Source organism: Marmota monax, unplaced genomic scaffold, assembly GCF_021218885.2.
Source record: "Marmota monax isolate L192 unplaced genomic scaffold, Marmota_monax_Labrador192_F-V1.1 WCK01_AAM20220418_F8-fsc00016, whole genome shotgun sequence".
Classification (NCBI taxonomy): domain Eukaryota; kingdom Metazoa; phylum Chordata; class Mammalia; order Rodentia; family Sciuridae; genus Marmota; species Marmota monax.
The window spans coordinates 11,715,268-11,729,307 of NW_026695209.1; the positions used below are offsets into that span (position 1 = coordinate 11,715,268).

General features: G+C 32.8%; 1 long non-coding RNA gene across 1 annotated transcript in view; it reads right to left on the reverse strand.

Annotated features, from left to right (window-relative positions):
* The window catches only part of LOC124083803 (uncharacterized), a 290,521-nt gene that overhangs the window by 134,381 nt on the left and 142,100 nt on the right, over positions 1 to 14,040 (reverse strand). Inside the window, exon 6 of the long non-coding RNA XR_009225524.1 lies at positions 4,758 to 4,864. This is a non-coding gene — a long non-coding RNA (uncharacterized LOC124083803). The remainder of the gene's footprint in view (positions 1 to 4,757; positions 4,865 to 14,040) is intronic.

Sequence of the window (14,040 nt, forward strand, 5' to 3'; positions counted from 1 at the left end):
TAAATTGTTTTTATACTGTATTGTTTAGGGAATAAGGATAAGACAAAAAGGCTGTATGTGTTCAATACAAATGTAATTTTTTTTTCTTTTGTGGTACTGCAAATGGAATCCAGGAGCACTCAACCACTGAGAGGAACCTCCAGCCCTTTTTATTTTTTATTTTGAAACAGAGTTCTGCTATGTTGCTTAGGGCATTGCTAAGATACTGAGGCTGGTCTGAAACTTACAGTCCTGCTGCCTTAGCTTCCCAAGGGGCTGGGGATTAGAAGTGTGAGCCACCATGCCCTGAACAAATGCAGGTTTTTGAAGATTATTTTTGATCTGTGATAGGTTATATAGGCAGGGCCAACTATACTATTTCTTTTTATCATGGAAACACTGAGAATAATAGGTCTTCCAAGCATACATACTTTTATTCTCTGATATGCCAAAGGCCAATGAAATATCTTCTCATATTAAAATGAATTTCTCCAGCAAAAATACATCTAAAATTCCAGGATAAAAATAAATTAAAATGATGGTTTCTCTTAAGCAGGAAAGACCTCAGAATTAAGAAAACCAAAGGAAGAAACAAAGGCAGACAGGTAGATTGAATTTGCAGTTCCTGGCTGGATAACCACAGAAACAAGGAGATATAAGGTGTTGAGAGTGAGCCTTGTTTTAAGAATTTGCTTCCTGAAAACAAAAGGTCTTAAGGACAAATCTTCCTAGAGATTGTGCACTTAGAACCTGGAGGAAAACCTACCATGTGATGAGAAAATATCTTGACTAGGAATACCTTTCTTACATTTCATATTATCTCTATAATATAATTTAATTCACACAATTTCTATATTCTCTGAAATGGAAACTAAATAATCCATAATATTCAGCTGCTTTTCATAGTCCAATATTTTAAGAAGTACTCTACACTCTTTTCCTATTGAATAAATGTAATACACTGGGATATAGAGGATGTGTTGTGATTTTTTTTTCCTTAATTTTATTTTAATTCTCTTCTAGTATTTTAAAGCTTTGACTACTTTAAAAAAAAATCAGTCACATAAATATTACATATTTCTTACACATATAACACAATATCTTTTTCTAAGCTTTTTCAAATATAATATATATATATATATATATATATATATATATACACACACACACACACACACACACACACACACACACTTTGGTTTCAGTTACCCTTTAGGAATTTCACTTTTAATTCCAAATAAGCCTTTTTGTCATGGAAGTTTTTAAAGTGAGATGAATCATCTTGAACAACTATATTTGAGATACCAACTGGACACAGTGGGACACAGTGCATTTATATGCAAATATCTTTTAGTTTCTTTTTCCTAGCATCTATATATTTTTTAAAAAGAAAAAAAAACAATAGTCAAGGGAAAAAAGGGAAGAAAGCTCATAAAAGTAATGATGCACATGTATTGAGAACTTACTAGGCTGTAGCCGTGTGCAAATAAGCCCTGTGCTGAGAACCACCATCTCCTTTTTACCACACTACAATTTCAGGAGGCAGTTTTTCCCAGTTTATCTACAAGAAAACTGAGGGAATGAATACTTGGCCAATTCCGCAGACTCCTAGCAGCAGTGAGGTCAAGTTTTAAATCCACATTTATTTGATTTACCCACTAAGTGCCAGGTACTAAGCTAGCCACAACCACATGCTAACTTCCTTACTGAAGATGAAAACAAAAGTCATCTTATCAGATTTCAGCACATCACTCAGAACTCAAGAAGACCACAAGAGAGCATTTGGGCCAAGAGGTTTGCCATGGCATCCGGAAGTGCTGTTGTTATTGCTGCTAGAATGATAAAAAGCTTTTCAAGTAGAAAATAGTGACATGCAACCACCTCACACACAAGAGACAGTGTATCATATTACTCATTAATATGAACTCTATAATCAACACATAATTTTCACTTATTTATAATTGACTTTTCTCCACTTAAAATAATTTGAAAAGTAAAAGTAAAGTGACACACTATGCAAATAGTATATAATAATTTAGCAAAACTGCATAACATTAAATAGACAATACAATATTCTAAAACCTGGCTAATCCTAATATATTTATGAATTGAAGACTGTTTTTATATCAGCACACAATGCAGCACTAAAATAAACAGTTGGATCTTTTTATTGGCAAATATTCTTCCAAATAAGAAACAACAGGATAAATTACATTTCAATGTAAACAATTCACTTTCATCAAATGTGTAGGCAATTATTACAAACAGAAATATTAATGTTGGATAGGAAGACAAAAGTTCATATCTTAATGACAGAGGTATGTCCATAAAACAGTGAAGTCACTGAAGAAACTCTTTTCAAAGTTTAGTAAAATGACCTCAATACATGATACACTACAGTAAATAGCCATTCATAAGACAACAGGAACATAGTTAGAAAACAGGAAAACAAGAACTGATTCATTAGGACAATAAGCATCGTTTACACAGGATAATATTAATAATAAGTGATCTTGATGTGGTTAAAATTTTAACTTCATATTTTACCATCTCTCACATTAAAAAGTATACTGAATTGTTGCATAAAAAGGTTAAATGTTGAAATATTTTGTTTCTTCCCCACCACTATGTGGTCATGGTAAAGGTTTTACAAAGTAGCCTAAATCTGAATATATGTTGAAAATAGTTCCAAGTTCAACTTCTGTTGAACTCCATGTGAAATGTGAGAGGAGAACTGTCAACGATAATCCCCAAATAAAAAAGTAGAAGGAAAAATTGTTTAGAAGGAAAAGATATGAGGATAAAAGTTAGGAGTTTGATTTTTTACACTGCACACTGGAAGTATCTATTAAAGATCTATGTGGAGAAATTGAGAAAGCATGTTTGATGCAAAGTTAGATATTTAAGAGTTGATTTCTAGAATCCAAAATGAAAATACATTATGTGGGCATCATGCTCACCTGGCATGTGCAGGGTGCTGGGTTCCATCCTCAGCACCACATAAAAATAAAATAAAGATGTTGTGTCCACCAAAAACTGAAAAATAAATATTAAAAAATTCTCTCTCTAAAAAAAACAAGATACTGATAAATTCATAAAAGGAATAAGCAAAGTGAAGATAAAAGATCTAAGGATTATGCCCTGAGATTCTCCAGCATTATTAAAAAGTTAAAAAGTCAAGATTCTCCAGCATTATTATTAACAATAATATGGCAGTAAATTATTTGATAATTGACCCAATTATCAAATGAATGGAGGGGCCAGTGAGGTGGGAGAAAATCCACAGTAAAAACCCAGAAGTCAAGTAAAGAAAGGATTCAAGAATGAGGATGTGGTATATTGTGTCAAATGTTGTTTGAGTAAGATGAGAACTGAGAATTGACCATTGCGTTTTGCAATAAAGAGGTCATTGGTGATTCTGACAAGAGCTATTTCAGTAGAAGTTTGGTGACCAAATCCTGCTGGAAATGGATTCAAGGGAGAATTGGAGAAAAGAAACTGTAAGTTTAGTCAGGAAAACATTTGTGCATTCTTCCCTGAAAGACCAGAGAAATGGGTATAGGTAGATGACCATATGAGATCAAGGGAGTCTTTATTATTGTGAGATTTGATAAATACAGAATGTTCCTATGTTATTGGCAAAGATCCAACAGGAAATTGGGAAATTAATGATGAAGCAGAGAGATGGGACAATTAGGGAACTACTTATGAATAAAGAAATAAGATGATTAGATCTTACACACAAGTAGGAGTAGCCTTAGATGAACATTGGCCAGATACATTGGTGTACACCTATAATTTCACCAGTTTGGGAGGATCACAATTTTCAAGCCAACCTCAGGAACTTAATGAAATACTGCTTCAAAATAAAATAAAAAGAACTGGGGACTAAGTTCATTGGTAAAACACCTGGGTTCAGTCTCTATTATAAAAAAAAAAAAATGTAAAAGCCATGAGTACATAGTTCAGTAGTAGAGCACTTGCCCATCATGAATGAGACCCTGTGTCCAATACCCAGGACCAAATTAAACAAATAAATATTTTTTTAAAAAATCAACAATATAGTATTATAACCACAGTATCATGAAGAAAGGTCAAAGGCACACAGGCAGGGAATTTCAATGAGATAGAAATAGATCCATATAGCATTTATTTTTGAAAGGGTGATGATGGGACAACACTAACTCACGGATCATTGTCATAAAATAGTTTGGCTCTGGGCAGTGATAGGAATGCTGTAATAAATGACAATAATATCAGACAAAATTGAGAGTAAGAATTATTTTTAAAAGCATGAGACTAGTTAGCAAAATGAGAATAATGAGTCCTTCTATGCACAAACTTTACCAAAATAAATTCCAAGAATATTTTAAAATTGGACAGTCTAAAATCAAACAACAATTTATTTACAAACTAATAGAGAATTAACTCTTCGGCAAATATTTGATGAAAAACACTTTCATATGTTATAAATGTTGCAGTATAAGTGAAAAAAGCAGAATACAAAATTGTGTTTACTATGAATATACTTATGTGGTCTGTAATTGCTTAAATACAGAGTTTCCAACAACTGGAATTCTGTATCTTAGGTTTCTGTTAGTTTCTACTTTCTGGTTCACAAATCTGTGAAATATTTAAGCCTAAGAAAGTTTACTCTCTTCTAAGTTACTGTTTTCCATAAACTGCTAATTTCTCTTTGGCTGTCATACAAGTGAAATGGATTATTTAAGTTATCCTAGGTTGGAGTTTTAGGTAAAGAAAAGAAGAGAACCACTCACCAAAGAAAACTTCTCATTCACAACACAAAAGGAATTGATCCTTTGCATTTTCTGATTCTACTTCTAATTCCTCCAAAGGTGTAAGAGTTTATCATTAAAGGTGCTAGCTGAAAAAAAAAAAAGGAAAAAGACAAGAAGTAAACATATTAAAATGAAAATGTTCATATTTTCTTTAGAGAGGAGGAGTTATGATATTACGATATGGCTAAGGTTTATAGTTTTACACTTTACTGTTGTGATGTTCTTTAACAAAGAATATAAAATTTGAGAATCATTTAGTTCCTATAAGTCCCTGAAGATAAAACATGTTAATGAGTATAGGTCCGAGTTAAATTTTACTCTTCTAATGGATTTGTCTCTTTTATACATTCTTATATTACTGTTTCATTTCCATCTTGTTTCGCATTAATTCTAATGTACCTGGAGTCAGATCAAGATTGAGATTGAATCCTAGATCTACTGAACATCAATTGTGTGTATTTATTTGGTTAAGGGAAATAACTGTATCATGCAGTTATTTCAACAAATTTGGGAAGATAAAATGAGATAATAAAAATAAGGTGTGAAACATTTATGTTTTGCGAAACACCATGATATATGCCTTTTGGTTATTTTTACACTAAAATATTAAGCAGGAGAAACAGAAGATTCCATTTATAGTTCAAGTCTGTTAGCCTTTTTTTTAAGAGCAAGACTCAGTTTGGGAATCACGTCCAAAAGGCAAATGCCAAAATGAGAAATGTTTAGAGTGAAATTGAGTGTATTTACAGTTTTAAATTTTCAACAATTTATCATAGAGTAATTAAAATTACTGAGATCATAGCTTTCTAAAAAAAGACCAGCATCTTTTATAACAATGATACATAAATAAAATATACATACATATATCACAACTACTATTTCCAGATTAACTAATCATTCATCATTAATCAACAAAAACTGAACATTTTTATTGGCTACATTTTAAAAAATGGTACATTCAAAATTGTTCTATATGTGTAATAAGAATTGTGATGTACTCTGCCGTCATGTATTTAAAAAATAAAACCAATAAAAAATAATCGCACACCCTATATATATTCATTCCTACGAATATTTTTAAAGTATAACCATCCAATACTTAAGTATATAATACCTAATTTATGATACTCAATATAAGAGAAAGCTCCAAAAATTGAGGATATAAAAAAGTCTTTTAGTCCCAATGCAATACGCCATTTATTATTGTTAACTTTCTTTCTGTTCTACACACACACATACATATGTATATTCATAATACACACATACATACATATGTGTTACATATGGTAACCATGATGAACATACAATTTTATATGTTGTATTTGCACTTATTTAAGTCATAAACCCTTTCACATATTTGTGTGTCTACTACATTTTTCTTTTAGGCACAATATAAGTGATTTTCCTTCCCTCAAATGGAACACTATCAAATAACAATCCAAAAGCTTTCCTTATCTAGGAAGTCTGTCAAAATAAATACATTTCCCAAAGAAAAATGACAGATGAATTTGGGAAATACAACACAAGTCTGCTGTACCTCACTCCAAACAGACAGGATTAGGAGACTGGAAAATGATGCTTTAGGATATTTCCATTAAATTCCACACTGTCCACAGTGCCTAGTGAAAAGAAGAATTTCTTCCAATGTTACATAATACTGTTTAAAGAAATTGATTTTAGTCAGTTCTCAGGAGGAGGATTGGTTGAGATCTTTCAATTTTTATAAGAGCTTACAAGAGATAGTTCTCTATTTTCTTGCATGACCTTCCTAGAACCAAAGTTTCAATGAAATCTTCACTTTTTATTTATAATATGCTAAGTATTCTACTCCCCAAAACAAAGGACATTTTGTCAAGCCTCCTATATTTTCTCTATTCTCAAACAGTTCTTTCCACCTTTTAGAACATATTTGCTTATGTTCTAAACAAAGTGTTCTTATTTCCAACAAGGTGACAGCAAAACCAAGTTTCTAATGTAGGTTTGCCATTTGCTATATTACCTAGAAGCAGACTCAGTGTTACGATTAGCAGCTCAAGTGATTTATAGGCATGAAGTAAGGAAAATGGAGAGGAATTTAGGGGAGTCTATAAGAAACCATTAGACAAGATGTGGATCTGATCCTGGAGAAAGCAGAGAGAGAGGAAAGGTAGTTTGATTGGAAGCATCTTAGACAGCAGTGCAGTTCTAGAAATTTGGCAGTTTGTTACAGAGTCCTTTAGTCAAAGCTGCCTGCACATCAACCAGAAAACAGCCTTCATTAATATTTCAGTTGCCTTCAGGCATTGATTACAAGCAGTCTGTGGGAAGCCAGGTGCAAAAGCAGTGGTGAAATTAAGAAGCAGCCACTGAGATTCTCAATCAACTATGCCCCCTACAGTCCAAGGCACACTTACATACTCCCACATCAATGTATGCCAGTCTCTAGATGCCTTCATTTCGAGTGCAAATTCATTCTCAGTTTAACCAATTAACATTTCTATATACTTATAAAATGAGGTCTAGATCTAAGTCAAAACATTGGGTAACAATGAGTTAATTTCAACATGATGATTCCAATGAGAGGAATAAATTAGGGCCTCACATATGTATTACTGTCCATAGTCACATGAATTATGCATATGATAGAGAATAGTGAAGAATCTGAGACTCTGAACAAAAGAACTAGAATTCTCCCCACCTCCCTGGAAAAAGAATCCTACAATTATACGCTCAATGAGATCAAGGTTAGAAAATAAGCTTTTCTTATCATTAGCAGATTTAATTCTAAAAAGTTATGCATAATTTTATTTAATGAGTCCAAATTAACACTATAAAATTGAGTTCTGCTCTAGCACACAAATCAGAGAGATTGCTAGTTGAATAATTGAAAATTGAATATTTTCAGATTGCTGCAGAGAAGCACAGCACAAATACAGAGCAACAGAGAATGAGTATATATAATTTGAAGAAAAGACATAAAATGCCTGATAGCTTCAAATTTTTATGGTAACCATCAGTCAAATCAAGGGTCAGCAAACTATGACTTGTGAACCAAAGTCAGCCTGAGCCTGTATTTTTTTAATAAAGTTTTATTCAAACAAAGTCACACCCAATTATTTACATGGTATTGGTAGTTGCTTTTGTTATACAATGGTGGTCTTGAGTATGTGTCCCAAAAGCCTGAAATAATTACCATTTGACCTTTTATAGAAAAAGTTTACAGATCTCTGAACTGCCATTAAAGCACCATTACATACACACAAATAATTGTCTACATCACTTTTACCTACACAGTACATGGAGCTTTATTTTGAATTTGAAAGATAAAGCAAAAAGATTCAAAATGTGCAATTAATATATTTATTTATTGTTCAACAAGTTTATATATATATATATATATATATATATATATATATATATATATATATATATAGAGAGAGAGAGAGAGAGAGAGAGAGAGAGAGAGAGAGAGAGACTATCACCAGATGAGGGAGATATCATCATTTTTCATTTTTCCACTACAAAAACTGAGTCACCATGAGTTAAGTGATTTCCAAAGGTAACAGAGTTGGTATGACAACCTTTAAACCAGACAGAACAGCTTCTCAGTCTGTGCTTTTGATTTCTATTCTATACCTCAGAAAAGAAATCCTTCATTCAAAGAAAACAAATTATGTGATTCATTTTTTTTTTAAAATAGGCAAAGAGATGATGATGCGGCTCAGGGTAAAACACTTGCCTAGTGTACATGAGGCCCTGGCTTCAATCCCCAGCACTGCAGAGATAAATTAAATCAATATAAAAACAATATGAAACAATAACATACCCTTGGTTGTTAATGATAGTGATGCAAAAAAAAAAAAACCAAATATTTTAGAAACATAGCCTTTATTTTTTCATATCTTTTTTTGGTGCATTATATTTGTACATAATGGTGAGAATTATTGGTATATATCAATTTATGCACACAGTATAAAATATAATTTAGCCAATATCATTCTCCAGTATCCTATTTTCCTCCCTTTCTGTTTCCCATCCCCACTCTGGCCACTTTACTCTTGTATTCGCCCTTTGATGTTCATGAGATTCTCCCACAAATTCTTTCTTTTTTTCCTCTTTAGCTCCCACATATAAGCAAAAACATAAGATGCTTGACTTTCTGAGTTTGGTTTGTTTTGCTTAACATTCTGTTCTCAAGTTCCATCATCCATTTTCTTGCAAATGACATAATTTCATTCTTCTCTATGGATGAATAAAACTCCATTGTGTATATATTCTTTATCCATTCATCCATTAACAAACATCTAGGCTGGTTCCATAGTTTAACTATTGTGAATTGTGCTGCTATAAACATAGGTTTGCATGCATCGCTGTATATACTGACTTTAATTCTTTAGGATAGATACCAAGAAGTGGTATAGCTAGGTCATATGGTAACTCCATTCCTTGTTTATTGAGAAAGTTCCATATTAATTTCCACAGAGGTTGTAGTAACTTATAATCCCACCAACAGTGTGAAAGCATTACTTTTTCTCCACATCCTCTCCAGCATTTATTAATGTTTGTATTCTTGATGACTGCCAGTCTTACTGGAGTGAAATGAAATCTCAGTGTAGTTTTGATTTTCATTTCCCTAATTTCTATCAATGTTGAACATTTTTTCATACATTTGTTGGACATTTGTATTTCTTTTGAGAAGTGATTGTTTAGTTCCTTTGCCAATTTATTTATTTGAATTTTGGTGATATATTTATCTATTCTGGATATTATTCCACTGTCAGAATAGTAACTACCAGACTTTCTTCCATTCTGGAGGTTCATTCCTAATGTTTTATTTGCTGTGCAAAAGCTTTTTAAATTTGATTCAGTCCCAATTATTAACACTTGGCATTATTTCCTGAACTTTAGGGGTCCTATTTAGAAAGTCACTGCCTATATACCTATATGTTGGAGGGTTGACCCTATGATTTCTTCTAAGACTTGAATAGTTTCTTGTTTAATTCCTTAGTTTTTGATCCACTCTGAATTAACTTTTGTGCAAGGTGAGACATAAGGATCTAGTCTCTTTCTTCAATATATATATATATATATATATATATATATATATATATATATATATATATATATATATATAAAAAAAGTTTTCCCAGCACCATTTCTTTTAAAAAGCTGAGGATGTGGGGGAAAATGTACACTCATACATTGCTGGTGTGACTGCAAATTGGTGCAGCCAATATGGAAAGCAGTATGGAGATTCCTTGGAAATCTGGGAATGGAACCCTAATTTGACCCAGCTATCCCTCTCCTTGGTCTATACCCAAAGGACTTAAAATCAGCATACTACAGGGACACAGCCACATAATGTTTATAGCAGCACAATTCACAATAGCTAAACTGTGGAACCAACCTAGATACCCTTCAATAGATGAATGGATTAAAAAAATGTGGCATATATACACAATGGAATTTTACCCAGCAATAAAAGAGAATAAAATCATGGCATTTGCAGGTAAGTGGGTGGCATTAGAGAAGATAATGCTAAGTGAAGTTAGCCAATCCCAAAAAACCAAGTGCGGAATGTTTTCTCTGATATAAGGAGGCATATTCATAGTAGGGTAGAGAGGGGGAGCATGGGAGGAATAGAGGAACTCTAGATAGGGCGGAGGGGTGGGAGAGGGCAAGGGGTTATTAAAGATGCTGGAATGTGATGATCATTATTATCCAAAGTACAAGTATGAAGACACGAATTGGTGTGAATATACTGTGTATACAACCAGAGATATGAAACATTGTGCTGTGTATGTGTAATAAGAATTGTAATGCATTTCACTGTCATTTATTTTTTGAAAAAATCAATGTAAAAGCTAAAAAATAAAAATAAATATATTTTTAAAAAGTTGTCTTTTCTCCAATGTATATTTTGGGCACATTCATCAAGAATGAGAGTGACTATCTATGTGGGCTTGTCTCTCTTCTATATCTTTGGTCTATGTATCTGTTTTTAAGCAAGTATCATTCAGTTTTTGTTAGCATAGCTCAATAGTATAATTTGAAGTCAGAGATTGCAATACCTCCAGCATTACTTTTTTGGCTTAGAATTATTTGGGTTATTCTTGTTTTTTATTCTACAAAATAAATTTTAGGACTGATTTTTTTTCTACTTCTGTGAAGAATATTTCATTAATATTGTGAAAGGACTTGCATTTAATATGTATGTTGCTTTAGTACTATGCCATTTTAGCAATGTTAATTCTGTCTATCCACAAACATGGGAGATCTTTCCATCTTCTAGTGTCTTCTTTGGTTTCTTTCTTCTTTGTCAATCAGTTTTCATTATAGAGGTCTTTCACCTCCTTGGTTAGATTTATTCTTAGGGTTTTGTTTTGGTTTGGTTTTTTAGGCTATGATTAAAGAGGTTGTTTACCTGGTTTCTTTTTTATTATTGGCATATAAGAAAGCTATTAATTTCTGTATGTTGATTTTATAACTTGCTATTTTTTCTGAATTTATTACTCTAGCAGTTTTATGATAGAGCTTTTGGGATCTTCTAAGTATAGGATCATTTCATCTGCAAACAGTGATCATTTTGACTTTTTTTAAAAAAAATTCCTTTTATTTCCTTCCCTTGCCTAATGATTCTGGATAAAATTCCAGTACTATATTGAATAGGATTGGTGAAAATGAACATTCTTGTCTTGTTTGGATTTAAAAATAATGCTTTCAGTTTCCCCCCATTCATTAAGATGTTGGTTTGGGGTTTGTTATATATAACCTTTATGATGTTGAGGTAGGTTTCTTCTATCCCTAGTTTCTTCAGTGTTTATGAATGGATGATGAATTTTGTCAAATTTCTTCTTTGCATCTGCTATATTGAGATGACTATGTGATGTCTGTCCTTATTTCTATATATGTGGTGAATTTCATTTATTGATTTGTATATGTTAAAAAATTCCTGCATCCCTGTGATACAACCAACTTGGTCATTATGTACACTCTTCTTAACACATTGCTGGATACAATTTGCTGCTATATTATTAAGAATTTTTGCATTTATGTCTATCATGAATATTGGTCTGTCATTTTCTTTCCTTCATGTGTTCTTATCATGTGTTTGGGTGAGTGTGATACTGGCTTTATATAATGAATTTGGAAGAATTCCATCACTTTCCATTTCATGGAATAATTTGAGGAGTGATGGAATTGGTTCTTAGTTTAAAATCTCATAGAATTCAGCTGAGAATCCATCTAGTTCTGGCTTTTCATTTTTGGAAGGCTTTTTACTCCTGTTTCTTTCTCATTGCCTTTTTTTTTAACCTGATTTGCCTCTGTGACTTTTGCTGTTTCTATGACCTTTTTTCTCCTTCTTCGTCTAAGTAGCCTAATTTAACTCTGTAGCTTCTATGACCTCAGTAGACACTATGACGTGTGTAAGCTCAATGACCTGCATAACTTCTTTATTTGGAGTAGTCTCTAATGCTTGCCTAGCACCTATGACCTACATAGCCTGTGTGACCTACATAGCCTCTATGACATACATAGTGTCTACAACCTGAGTTGCAAAAATGACCTCATTAGCCTGTATGACCTGCAAGTCTTTGTGGCCTGCATATGCTCAGTTATTCTGTGAAGCCTCTTTGGCCTGAGCTGTCTCAATGACTTGCAAAGCCTGTAGGAACTGAGAAGCATTTGTGACCAAGTAGCTTTATGAGCTCTTTAACTTCTGTGACTAAGTAACTAGTGTGATCTGCCTACCTCTATAGCCTTAGTCAACTCATTACTTGTGTAGACTCTATGACCTGTGTTGCATCTGTGCCCTGCATTGCCTCTAACACTTGTATAGGATCTATGACAGGAGTAGCCAAAATGACATTTGTAGCCACTATCACCTGTGTAGCCTTTATGATCTGCATAGCCTCTATGACCTGAGAAGCCCTTATGATCTCTGCATAGAATTTATCTACTTAGTAGCCTCTATTGTTTGTGATCCCACTATAATATGAATAGCCTCAAAGGCATGAGCAGCCAAGATTACCTTAGCAACCAGCAGAACATTAGTAGCTTCTATGACCTTCACAGCTTCTTTGACCTGAGTAGCATCTATAACCTGAAGAGGCTATAGGAACTGCATAGCCTTATGTCATGCATAGTCTTTATGACCTGCATAATCTAAGGTCCACAGTCATGCAGTGGCCTGCTTATATTTATACTCTTCGAATCCTATATGACCTGAGTAGTCTCTATGACTGTATATCCTCAAGGACCCAGGTACCCCTGTGACTGAGTAGCCACTATCCCATTGCTGTTTATTGATCTTTCTAGGTTTCTATGTCCTCTTAATTCAATTTTCAAAGGTTATATGTATCTATAAATGCAACCATTTCTTACTGGTTTTCCAATTTTATGGAGTATAAGTTTTCAAATTGGTCCCTAATGATCTTCTGGGTTTTTATGATGTTTGTGGTGATTTCTCCTTTTGCATCTCTAATTTATTCATTTGTTTTATGTCTTTTCCTTTTGATTAGCTTGACTAAGAGCTTTTCAATCTTGTTTATCTTTTCAAAGAACCAACTATTTGTTTCATTGAGCCTCATGTTATTTTTTTAATCTCAATTTCATTGATTTCAGGTTTGATCTTAATTATTTTGTTCCTTCTACTGGTTTGGGAATTAGTTTTTTCTTGTTTTTCAAGGGACTTGAGATGCATCATTAAGTTGTTTATTTGGGATCTTTCTGATCTTCTTATGTAGATACTCGTACTTTAAATGTACCTCTTAATACCACCTTCATAGTGTCCCAGAAGTTTGGGGGTTTTTTATCACTATTTTAATTTGATTCTAAGAATTTTTAAATTTTTCCCTTATTTCTTCTATCGAAGTTTCATCATTCAAAAGTGTATTGTTTAATCTCCATGTGTTTATGTAGGATGTTTTTGGTGTTGATTTCTAAATTCATTCCATTATGATCAGAAAAGATTCAAGGAATTATGAGATTTTTTTTGTGTTGCTAAGAGTGGCCTTATGAGCTAAAATATGATCTCCTTTGGAGAAGGTTTCATGAGAACCTGATAAGAAAATGTATTCAGCTGTTGTAGAAGAAATAGTCTGTAGATTTCTGTTGAGTACATTTGATTTATAATTTTTTTTTATGTTGGAAGAGTCTGAGTTTGTATGTGGATGACTTATGTATTCATGAGATAAGTATGTTGAAATTACCCAGTTTTATTGTACTGGGTTCTTAAGCTTTAATTTGAATGGTGTCTGTTTTGTGTAACTGGGTGCACTAA